Source organism: Schistocerca piceifrons, chromosome 3 (assembly GCF_021461385.2).
Source record: "Schistocerca piceifrons isolate TAMUIC-IGC-003096 chromosome 3, iqSchPice1.1, whole genome shotgun sequence".
Taxonomy (NCBI): Eukaryota; Metazoa; Arthropoda; class Insecta; order Orthoptera; family Acrididae; genus Schistocerca; species Schistocerca piceifrons.
The window spans coordinates 937,018,805-937,031,066 of record NC_060140.1 but is presented as its reverse complement, the minus strand read 5'-3'; the positions used below and the strand labels follow the sequence as shown (position 1 = coordinate 937,031,066).

The following is a 12,262-nucleotide window of genomic DNA, read 5'->3' as shown; positions in this document are numbered from 1 at the left end:
CCGTCCGTGAATATGAAGGTATTTGTAATGTTTGTATAACAGAAAAGTTATAAACAGTTGAAGCACCAAAAAAGTTAAAACCTGTAGATCAGAAAGTGTAAAGCTGTGATGTACTCGTCGTGATCTAAAATGTCTATTCATTCGACGTATTTTGTAACCTGTAGATACGTACAGATATTTCTGTTCGCAGTTTATGTCATAATTTAATGTCGGCATTCGAAATTAAACATTAGGCTGTTGTCGCATGGGTGAGAGAATCATTCTGGAAAGTTCTTCTTTCACATTGGTAGATAATATCAGTATCAGTTCTGCAGTTTTCCAAAGAGCGGTTTACAGTGTTATACGATCGATCATTTTAATATGGTAAACGTAATTCATATCTGAGACATATGAATAAAGGCCGGGAAGATAGTAGTTACAGGTGGTTGGTGCCGTGATCTTGATGAAGAAACCCGTTACATCAGTTAGTTATACTGAAAGACCTGCCCTTGTAACTGAGTGCATTAAAGTGGTGCTTCCAGCATATGTCTGGCTAGCCTGGCGTGGGCGAATCCACTCTGTTGATTAATGATGAGACTGGTAAGCCAGCTAGCCCAGATGTGGTTTTTAACTGGTTTTCCACAACCAGCTTGGTACATATGGGGCTAGGACACATATCCTGACTCAGATACATGATCTGCAAACATCTTGAAAATATTCTCGCATGTTAACATAGTTTTATCCTAGACGCAGACAGATGGGATACACAGATTCCGTCCCAAAGGGAGTGGTGGTGTCAAGAAGGGCCACCAACTACCACAAACATTGCATCAACCCATATAACAATGCCGACACCATTGGAATGGTGGGATAAGGCAAAAGAAGAAGCTGAAGCTATACCTAACATATAATTCTCCTGTATTTGCACATACTTGCAGGTCGATAGACACACAAACAAACACAAACATACACACAAAATTCTAGCTTTCGCAACCAACGGTTGCTTCGTCAGGAAAGAGGAAAGGAGAGGGAAAGACGAAAGGATGTGGGTTTTAAGGGAGAGGGTAAGGAGTCATCCCAATCCCGGGAGCGGAAAGACTTACCTCAGGGGGAAAAAAGGACGGGTATACACACACACACACACACACACACACACACACACACACACACACACACACACATACACAGACACAAGCAGACATGGATATATATATATATGTGTGTGTGTGTGTGTGTGTGTGTGTGTGTGTGTGTGTGAGTGAGTGTGTGCGCGCGCATACCCGTCCTTTTTTTCCCCCTAAGGTAAGTCTTTCCGCTCCCGGGATTGGGATGACTCCTTACCCTCTCCCTTAAAACCCACATCCTTTCGTCTTTCCCTCTCCTTCCCTCTTTCCTGACGAAGCAACCGTTGGTTGCAAAAGCTAGAATTTTGTGTGTATGTTTGTGTTTGTTTGTGTGTCTATCGACCTGCCAGCGCTTTTGTTTGGTAAGTCTCATCATCTTTGTTTTTAGATATATTTTTCCCACGTTGAATGTTTCCCTCTATAAAAACCTCTATCCTGAATTCTCCAAATAAACTTTAACTGCACTGTGTGCAATATTTAAGAGGCAGGCTTTCGACAATCATATAAATAAAGGTGTTTTGTTATCTATTTAATTTTCTTAGGCAAATTATTGTACAATTTTAATCCCTGAAAGAAAATGCTGATAAGAAACTTTTTGCCTGTTTTTCCTAGGCAAATGTAAGTCTTAAATGGCTCTTGTTCCATGATCATGTATATGACATTTTGTGATATAGTAACTGACATATGCAACAGATTGGTAAATGAATTCACTTGACACATCAAGGATACACAGTCTTTTTAAATATTCTTTGACAATGAGCCCAACTACTATTTTTAGTTACTATCCTCGTGGTCATTTCCTGCAATTTGAAAACTGCGTCCACATTTTGTACATTTGATCCCCAGAACAGAAACTCATACTGTAACTAAGAATAAAGTAACTGTAGGAATGTATGTCACCACAAAGCACTTGATGTTACACATTGATGACAGGAACGTAAGGACAAAGGATTTTGATGACATTCTCGTGGGCAATATCTCCATGTCAACTGAAAATCAATGCTCATTCCTAAATGCTTTGTGTTTGCTACAAAGTCTACATACTTATTATGTATGCTACAAGTAGCAGAGTTAGTTTTCCTCCTCAAACTGAAATTCATGCTATTACACTCTGTGCAGTTGTACACATCCTTGACAGTTTCATTTGCCTCATCATCTAGGTGTTCTGTCATTTTATCTGTGACTGTAATGTTGCTGTCATTTGCAAAGATAATTTTTTCTTCATCTCTTATATTGCCTGGAAAGTCACTGGTGTATACTGCTATTAAGAATAGAACGGTTTCAATATACTTCTCTGTGGAACACCCATGTGAATGACCGGAATCACTCATTAGCTGTTCCTCTTATATTTAGTCCTTCTAGTTTGTTTAGTAATATTTAATGGTCGACAGTGCAAAAACCCTTGATCAGGCCTAGAAATAAGCCTGGTACATAGTCATCCCTATTGAGACCTTCAAGTACCACTGTTATATACTATATTGGCAGAAACTATACTTCTGCTACCTCAGAAACCAAACTGTGCTCCGTTAAGAAGCTTGTATTTATTCTGATAACTTATTACTCTGTCTTTCACAATTTATTGTATTAGGCCTATTTTTGAGAATGAGGAAAATAGGATAAGCTGGTCTGTAGTTTTCAATATTTTTCATATTATTGTTGTTGTTGTTGTTGTGGTCTTCAGTCCTGAGACTGGTTTGACGCAGCTCTACAAACTACTCTATCCTGTGCAAGCTTCTTCATCTCCCAGTACGTACTGCAACCTACATCCATCCTTCTGAATCCGTTTAGTCTATTCATCTCTTGGTCTCCTTCTATGATTTTTATCCTCCACACTGCCCTCCAATACTGAATTGGTGATCCCTCGATGCCTCAGAACATGTCCTACCAACCGATCCCTTCTTCTAGTCAAGTTGTGCCACAAACTTCTCTTCTTCCCAATCCTATTCAACACCCCCTCATTAGTTATGTGATCTACCCATCTAATCTTCAGCATTCTTTTGTAGCACCACATTTCGAAAGCTTCTATTCTCTTCTTGTCTAAACTATCCATGTTTCACTTCCATACATGGCTACCCTCCATACAAATACTTTCAGAAACGACTTCCTAACACTTAAATCAATACTCGATGTTAACAAATTTCTCTTCTTCAGAAACGCTTTCCTTCCCATTGCCAGTCTACATTTTATATCCTCTCTACTTCGACAATCATCAGTTATTTTGCTCCCCAAATAACAAAACTCCTTTACTACTTTAAGTGTCTCATTTCCTAATCTAATTCCCTCAGCATCACCCGACTTAATTCGACTACATTCCATTATCCTCGTTTTGCTTTTGTTGATGTTCATCTTATATCCTCCTTTCAAGACACTGTCCATTCCGTTCAACTGCTCTTCCAAGTCCTTTGCTGTCTCTGACAGAATCCCAATGTCATGGGCGAACCTCAGAGTTTTTATTTCTTCTCCATGGATTTTAATACCTACTCCGAATTTTTCTTTTGTTTCCTTTACTGCTTGCTCAATATACAGATTTAATAACATCAGGGAGAGGCTACAACCCTGTCTCACTCCCTTCCCAACCACTGCTTCCCTTTCATGTCCCTCGACTCTTATTACCACCATCTGGTTTCTGTACAAATTGTAAATAGCCTTTTGCTCCCTGTATTTTACCCCTGCCACCTTCAGAATATGAAAGAGAGTAATCCAGCAACATTGTCAAAAGGTTTCTCTAAGTCTACAAATGCTTGAAACATAGGTTTGCCTTTCCTTAATCTATTTTCTAAGATAGGTCGTAGGGTCAGTATTGCCTCATGTGTTCCAATATTTCTATGGAATCCAAACTGATCTTCCCTGAGGTCGGCTTCTACCAGTTTTTCCATTCATCTGTAAAGAATTCACATTAGTATTTTGCAGCTGTGACTTATTAAACTGATAGTTTGGTAACAAATTAATGATATGAATATAATAGAGGGAAACATTCCACGTGGGAAAAATATATCTAAAAAGAAAGATGATGAAACTTACCAAACAAAAGCGCTGGCAGGTCGATAGACACACAAGCAAACACAAACATACACACAAAATTCAAGCTTTCGCAACAAACTGTTGCCTCATCAGGAAAGAGGGAAGGAGAGGGAAAGACAAAAGGATGTGGGTCCTTTTGTCCTTCCCTCTCCCTCCCTCCCTCCTGACGAGGCAACAGTTTGCCGCGAAAGCCTGAATTCTGTGTGTATGCTTGTGCTTGTCCGTGCGTCCTTCAACCCGCCAGCGCCTTCGTTTGGTATGTCACAACATCTTTGTTTTTTTTATATATATATATATATATATATATATATAAAAACAAAGATGAGGTGACTTACCGAACAAAAGCGCTGGCAGGTCGATAGACACACAAACAAACACAAACACACACACAAAATTCAAGCTTTCGCAACAAACTGTTGCCTCATCAGGAAAGAGGTAAGGAGAGGGGAAGACGAAAGGAAGTGGGTTTTAAAGGAGAGGGTAAGGAGTCATTCCAATCCCGGGAGCGAAAAGACTTACCTTAGGGGGAAAAAAGGACAGGTATACACTCGCACACACGCACATATCCATCCACACATACAGACACAAGCAGACATCTGCTTGTGTCTGTATGTGTGGATGGATATGTGCGTGTGTGCGAGTGTATACCTGTCCTTTTTTCCCCCTAAGGTAAGTCTTTTCGCTCCCGGGATTGGAATGACTCCTTACCCTCTCCTTTAAAACCCACTTCCTTTCGTCTTCCCCTCTCCTTACCTCTTTCCTGATGAGGCAACAGTTTGTTGCGAAAGCTTGAATTTTGTGTGTGTGTTTGTGTTTGTTTGTGTGTCTATCGACCTGCCAGCGCTTTTGTTCGGTAAGTCACCTCATCTTTGTTTTTATATATAATTTTTCCCACGTGGAATGTTTCCTTCCATTATATATATATATATATATATATATATATATATAAAAAAAGAAAAATGATGAAACTCACCAAACAAAAGCGCTGGCAGGTCAATAGACACACAAGCAAACACAAACATACACACAAAATTCCAGCTTTCGCAACCAACGGCCGCCCCGTCAGGAAAGAGGGAAGGAGAAGGAAAGACAAAAGGATATGGGTTTTAAGGGAGAGGGTAAGGAGTCATTCCAATCCCGGGAGCGGAAAGACTTACCTTAGGGGGAAAAAAGGACAGGTATACACTCGCACACACACACATATCCATCCACACATACACAGACACAAGCAGACATTTGTAAAGGCAAAGAGTTTGGGCAGAGATGTCAGTCGGGGCGGATGTACAGAGGCAAAGATGAAGTTGAAAGACAGGTGAGGTATGAGCGGCGGCAAATAGAAATTAGAAATTAGCGGAGATTGAGGCCTGGCGGATAGCGAGAAGAAAGGATATGCTGAAGGGCAAGTTCCCATCTCCGGAGTTCTGACAGGTTTGTCAGAACTCCGGAGATGGGAACTTGCCCTTCAGCATATCCTTTCTTCTCGCTATCCGCCAGGCCTCAATCTCCGCTAATTTCTATTTGCCGCCGCTCATACCTCACCTGTCTTTCAACTTCATCTTTGCCTCTGTACATCCGCCCCGACTGACATCTCTGCCCAAACTCTTTGCCTTTACAAATGTCTGCTTGTGTCTGTGTATGTGTGGATGGATATGTGTGTGTGTGCGAGTGTATACCTGTCCTTTTTTCCCCCTAAGGTAAGTCTTTCCGCTCCCGGGATTGGAATGACTCCTTACCCTCTCCCTTAAAACCCATATCCTTTTGTCTTTCCTTCTCCTTCCCTCTTTCCTGACGGGGCGGCCGTTGGTTGCGAAAGCTGGAATTTTGTGTGTATGTTTGTGTTTGCTTGTGTGTCTATCGACCTGCCAGCGCTTTTGTTTGGTGAGTTTCATCATTTTTCTTTTTATATATATATATATATATATAAAAAAAACAAAGATGATGTGACATACCAAACGAAGGCGCTGGCGGGTTGAAGGACGCACGGACAAGCACAAGCATACACACAGAATTCAGGCTTTCGCGGCAAACTGTTGCCTCGTCAGGAGGGAGGGAGGGAGAGGGAAGGACAAAAGGACCCACATCCTTTTGTCTTTCCCTCTCCTTCCCTCTTTCCTGATGAGGCAACAGTTTGTTGCGAAAGCTTGAATTTTGTGTGTATGTTTGTGTTTGCTTGTGTGTCTATCGACCTGCCAGCGCTTTTGTTTGGTAAGTTTCATCATCTTTCTTTTTTGATAGTTTGGTAATTTTCACATCTGTCAACACCTGCTTTCTTTGGGATTGGAATTATTATATTCTTCGTGAAGTCTGAGGGTATTTCGCCTGTGTCATACATCTTGCTCACCAGATGGTGGAGTTTTGCCAGGACTGGCTCTCCCAAGGCTGTCATTAGTTCTAATGGAATGTTGTCTACTCCCGGGGCCTTGTTTCAACTCAGGTCTTTCAGTGCTTTGTCCAACTCTTCACACAGTAACATATCTCCCATTTCATCTTCATCCTCTTCCATTTCCATAATATTGTCCTCAAGTACAACATCCTTGTATAGACCTTCTATATACTCCTTCCACCTTTCTGCTTTCCCTTCTTTGCTTAGAACTGAGTTTCCATCTGAGCTCTTGATATTCATGCAAGTGGTTCTCTTTTCTCCAAAGGTCTCTTTAATTTTCCTGTAGGCAGTATCTATCTTACCCCTAGTGAGATAACCCTCTACATCCTTACATTTGTCCTCTAGCCATCCCTGCTTAGGCATTTTGCACTTCCTGTTGATCCAATTTTTGAGATCTTTGTATTCCTTTTTGCCTGCTTCATTTACTGTATTTTTTATATTTCCTCCTTTCATCAATTAAATTCAATATTTCTTCTGTTACCCAAGGATTTCTACTAGCCCTTGTTTTTTTACCTACTTGATCCTCTGCTGCCTTCACTCCTTCATCCCTCAAAGCTACCCATTCTTCTTCCAATGTATTTCTTTCCCCAATTCCTGTCAGTTGTTCCCTTATGCTCTCCCTGAAACTCTGTACAACCTCTGGTTTAGTCAGTTTATCCAGGTTCCATCTTTTTAAATTTCCACATTTTTGCAGTTTCTTCAGTTTTAATCTACAGTTCATAACCAATAGATTGTGGTCAGAGTCCACATCTGCCACTGGAAATGTCTTACAACATTAACTTTCTTTAATAACAGCACAACCTGTGTATGGGATAGTCTGGAAAATACCTGAACTAAGAGATTCATTCCTAATCTGTGTTAATAGAATTTGTACTCTGTCCGTGCATGCCTTTAGAACAGACATTGCACACCTCCATTACTGTTATTATTATTATTTTAAATAAACGTCTTCCTGACTTCTTGCTGTGTTACAAAATATATCATTGTTGTGTTGGCTATATAACTAATTTTGGCTGCTCCAACAGGAAAGTTTCATTGTTGTTTCTTTGCAGTAACTGAGAAGTAGTCATTTACAAAATTCTAATGTTGTGGAGTTTCTGTTAATCTACTCCTATCATTGATTTGTATGTTGTACTTGTGTCAGCTTTTCACAGTTTCTTTGTTATGATGCGTGGTATAGTTTTCTTTTATTTTCTTTATTGTGTATCATTCAGCCATTCAATTATTTTTTCAGCAAACAATACACTCCTGTATATTTCTTTCTAACTGTGGTGATAATTTAGGAACTCTGGTTTAGTAGTCTGGTAAAAAACCAAGCTATTTAACATTATCAGAGGACCTTCTAACACCCACAGTAATTGATTTATTTTCCTTAGCTGCTGCTGCTGAAGCAGTCACTTTTGTAAAGGTCTCTTAAAAAATTGGTTTGGACAATGTGCAGAATGTAGAGAATTTTACATTTACATTGTTTTGTGTATGTACTTCTTCCCAGATTTGTTTTTCAGATTGCCTTCAAACAATATATATTTTAGACCTAGAGAGTATTCTCTTATAGGTCTACAGTTTATTATTTGGCTGTGATTATCTGACAGACCAAGATCATAAAGAGGGGGTTAGTCAGTTCTTCTTAATTTTTCAAGAAAGAAGATTTTAACACCAAACCTTCTGTACCGAATGCAATTTTTAGCTAGTTCTCTTGAAATTTATGTTTCGTATAGCCTTACTTATAGTCGTTAGAGAAGTCTACAAGGTTTTTGTGTAAACGTACTGTAACAATCTAAAGAAAATATTATATCGAATAACTTTAATTTTTTGTTGGGAAATAGGGGGTAAGTCATCATAAAAGGGGCAATGTCAGTAAATGTTGCTGATTCATTAACTTCGTTAAACCTAGTACAATTACAACTATCAGTATTATTTAAGATGTCATTAAAAATGTAACAAATGAATGTGCAAAAATTCTTTATAAACAGAACAAAACTTTGTAGGCCCAAACAGTTTCTTTGTAAACGATGTTCATTCATTTTTTATTCAGTTCCCTCTGGGTCCGCTTCTTAGCACTTGCACTTATTGGTTTTGGAATAACAGTGTCATCTTGATGATACAGTTTCTTGTTATGCTTTTGTCCTTTTTCCACTTTTGGCAGCTGGGGAAAAAACTGCCTAACCTCTTCTGCACAAAACATCTTTTAAGCATCTTTTAAACGAAGTTTGAATCACAATAGCAACATGCGTTACATCACTATATGCGTCTTTTCCAGAGCATTTTAATGATGGTAAAAAAAATTGTAGCATCCGATTTAAAAAAACATGTACTTTCCTCATTATCTTGGTCAATATAAACATTGTGATTATTGTGCAAGTACCAAAGTATGTGCCCCATAGTCGGCTATGATTCGCCGAACATCGCTTGTCGATACGTGCAATCGACAACGGAATAATAGGGGTGTTACGTCTTACGCGACTCACCCTGTATATATGGCCATGTTACGATCACATTTGAGGTACGAGTGGCTACGGATTGGAAAAGTCATTTTCATTTGCTCAAGTCTCTTGACGTGATGAATGATGTGATGCAGCAGGCAGAAATTAGTCCAGTTCTTGTTATGCCCCCTCCAACCTCCCCCACCCCCACCCCCCCCACCCCTGCAAGAGTCTGAAGATACGTGTAATTTTCTAACAGAGGAATCAAGAATTGTCATCATAAAATGAAACAAAAAGGAAGAGACCTCATTAGACCCTTTGTAGGCTACTCTTCATCATACACAAAGAAATATGATTCATCTGTTGACAATATATGAATATTAGACATGCACAATGTTAACTGTCTCTTGTAGTACAAATTGTTAGTTGTGATGTTAGGGATAGGTAAGTTCTTCTGGAAATCCATGGTATTACTTTCATGTTCTTTTGATGCCCTGCTGTTTGCTTTATAACTTCTTTTATGAATATAAAACATGTCAGATTTTAATAAGTGAAGTTTTTCACCGTTGACAGTTGATATTTATTTATTCCCCCCCCCTCTCACACTCGCCCTTTCTGAGCACTCGCCCTTTCTGAGCTGTTTTCCTGGTACGATTTCAAAGCATGTTCGATGGCTTGAATTTTGGCAGCATGCCTATCACAGTAACTACAAGTGTCCATTCTAGGGTACTCGAAACCGACGTTAAATTCTTTATTGAAAACAAGTCTATATTTTTCATCGACACAGATTGAGTAGTGTATGTTTTCTTAAATAACTCATACATCATATTGATGTTAAGATCTAGTGGTAGATACACTTTCTTAGAGGTTTTCCAGCTGTAATGGCTTCATCATCATCATCAGTTATCTGCTATATTAGCAGGTCCTTTGCCTCTCCATTTTCTGCGATCCATTGCTTCCTTCTTAAGGCTGCTGTATGTTGTACCGTCCATCATGTCATCCAGTATCTGGAATCTCTTCCTTCCTCTCTTCCTTTTCCCTTCTACATAACCTTCTAAAACTGTTTTTATCAGTCCGTCATTCTTTCTTAGTATATGCCCAATCCAGTTTCTTTTTCTTCTCTTTATTACATCTAGTAACTGTCTTTTCTCTCCCTCTCTTCTCAGTACCTCTTCATTTTTTACTCTGTCCATCCGACTTATTCTTTCCATCTTCCGCCATGTCCAGATCTCAAAAGCCTCCAGCCTTTCTCTGTCTTTTTTCCTCATAGTCCATGTTTCAGCGCCATATAGAAGAACACTCCATACAAGACATTTTATGAGTCTCTTTCTGAGTTCTCTGTCCAGACCGCTGCAGAAGCTTCTCCTTTTCTCACCTTTAAATGAACTAATGTGCTGGCGAACTTGTGTCAAGTGCCTCCGATGTCACATGATATTGCCGATTAGCGTGTTGCCCTCGGCCATCCTTAGGACTCACACCTTTTTTTCAGATAATGGTGTAGTACTTCCATTTTTTTCCTTTTTTTTTGTAAGGATGTAAAGGTTTTAGAACAAACATTAACTTCAGTGACAGAATTCTCCCTCTTCACTCTTAAATGATGTGAATAACTGTTGTCACAAAATTTAGCTTCATTTTCTGGTTGCCTGGGTCTCTTTTACCATATACTATTTACATTAATTAGGCCTGCCAAGTAAGCATTCTGCTCATTCACAGTCATTTTGTTGTAATTAGATATAATATACCCACGTTCTGCGTCAGTGGTACTCTGAAAACATTTCAATCTGGAACATTTACAGTCTGGCCCTAATTCATGGGTGGATGATAAAAGTTTTTTCCTCACGTCAGAAAGTCAACTTGTTCTCTTCATTTTCTTCATCGAATATGACAGTTGGCTGAAGGTGATACTTTCCTCATCTTCGTTTTTCATGTTCACTTCCACATTTCAGTTGAAATGTAAAACAAACGAAACAATTCACACAACACACAAAGCACCAACTTAACCTCTCCAACAGCACATACTCAACACCTGATAATCATAGACAATGGAACGTAAACAACAGCTCAGCAGCTGTGATCAGTGATGCCAACTGACTAACCCCCTTATTTTCCTAGTTTCATATTGACTTACCTCCTTTTTCCCGTGGACGCTATATTTTTAAACTGCTGTAACTCTGAGACTAACCCCCTTCTTTCCATGAAACAAAAACTGATAAAAGCAGCATGTTGAAAGCTTTCTGAAACTGTAATAACCTAAAATTTCAATTTTTGACTTAACTCCTTTTTTCCTGTGGACCCTTATATATATACAGGGTGAACCAGAACTACACCAACAAACTTTGACAGTGTGTTCAGGCACATTTTCTGAATATTTTGGTATCGGGAACGTATTGTGTCCAATGGCCTGTCAGAGAATAAGAGGGTCATTCCATTCAAGTGTCCTAGGGCTCCCAGTTTGACCATCTTCAGTTTTGATGAAATTTATACAGTTTGTTCCTGAAGGACCTGCACAGACTTCTACAAACTTTCAGGTTCACATGTAACTTGGTTGAGGTACTAGAGCCATTTTTATGGGGACCACTTTTTCGGAGAGTGAATAGTCACGAAGAAATCGTCAAGCTTGGCATGCCACTGTTCCTAATCTAAAAGAGCAAGCCCCTTGCTTCTGAGTGTGGTGGTTCAACTTTTTGTGCTCAGCACATAAATGATCCTAGTAAAGTTCAGAGAGCAATGTGTTTGACATAATCTCAGTTCAAAGTGGGCAACAAATCATGTCGCGACAAATTACCCCATAGTTTAACAAGACATAAGTAGGGCACTATGGACCCGGTCTTTTGCCAAACTATTGCCTGTCTGGCTGTTAGTAATTAAACACACAAGGTAAGCTTTGTGAAATATCTGTGTTACCACCCAGTAAATTTGCTAAAAAATCATCCTCTAAATTTGCTAAAAAATATGAACGTACCAAATTATACCCACATTCAAAGTCGTATGTCTCAAAATGGGCACGTACGACATTACATTCACTACGACCAGTGGCACATACCACATTACATTCACTACAACCAGTCTAAGGAGCACATTTCGTTCTATTACAACTACTTATTTCCGTTTTTGTGTCTCTTTGGGGAAGGTGCAAAAATTCTGCCCTAAACTGTTAACATTTTTTTGTAAGCTGAGAAAAATCCTTATATTGGTCCATGGTGACTATGCCACTACCAGTCTTAGTGACTGGCAACCCCATTGCCAAGGGCCACGCCTGACAGCTAGGCAAAGTCAGCCACAGGTGGGGTTCCTTACTGCAGGTTTCCAAGCCTGAACGTGGGTATCTCGCA

General features: G+C 39.5%; 1 long non-coding RNA gene across 1 annotated transcript in view; it reads left to right on the top strand.

Annotated features, from left to right (window-relative positions):
• The window catches only part of LOC124787821, a 33,724-nt gene that overhangs the window by 343 nt on the left and 21,119 nt on the right, over nt 1–12,262 (top strand). The window lies entirely within an intron of this gene.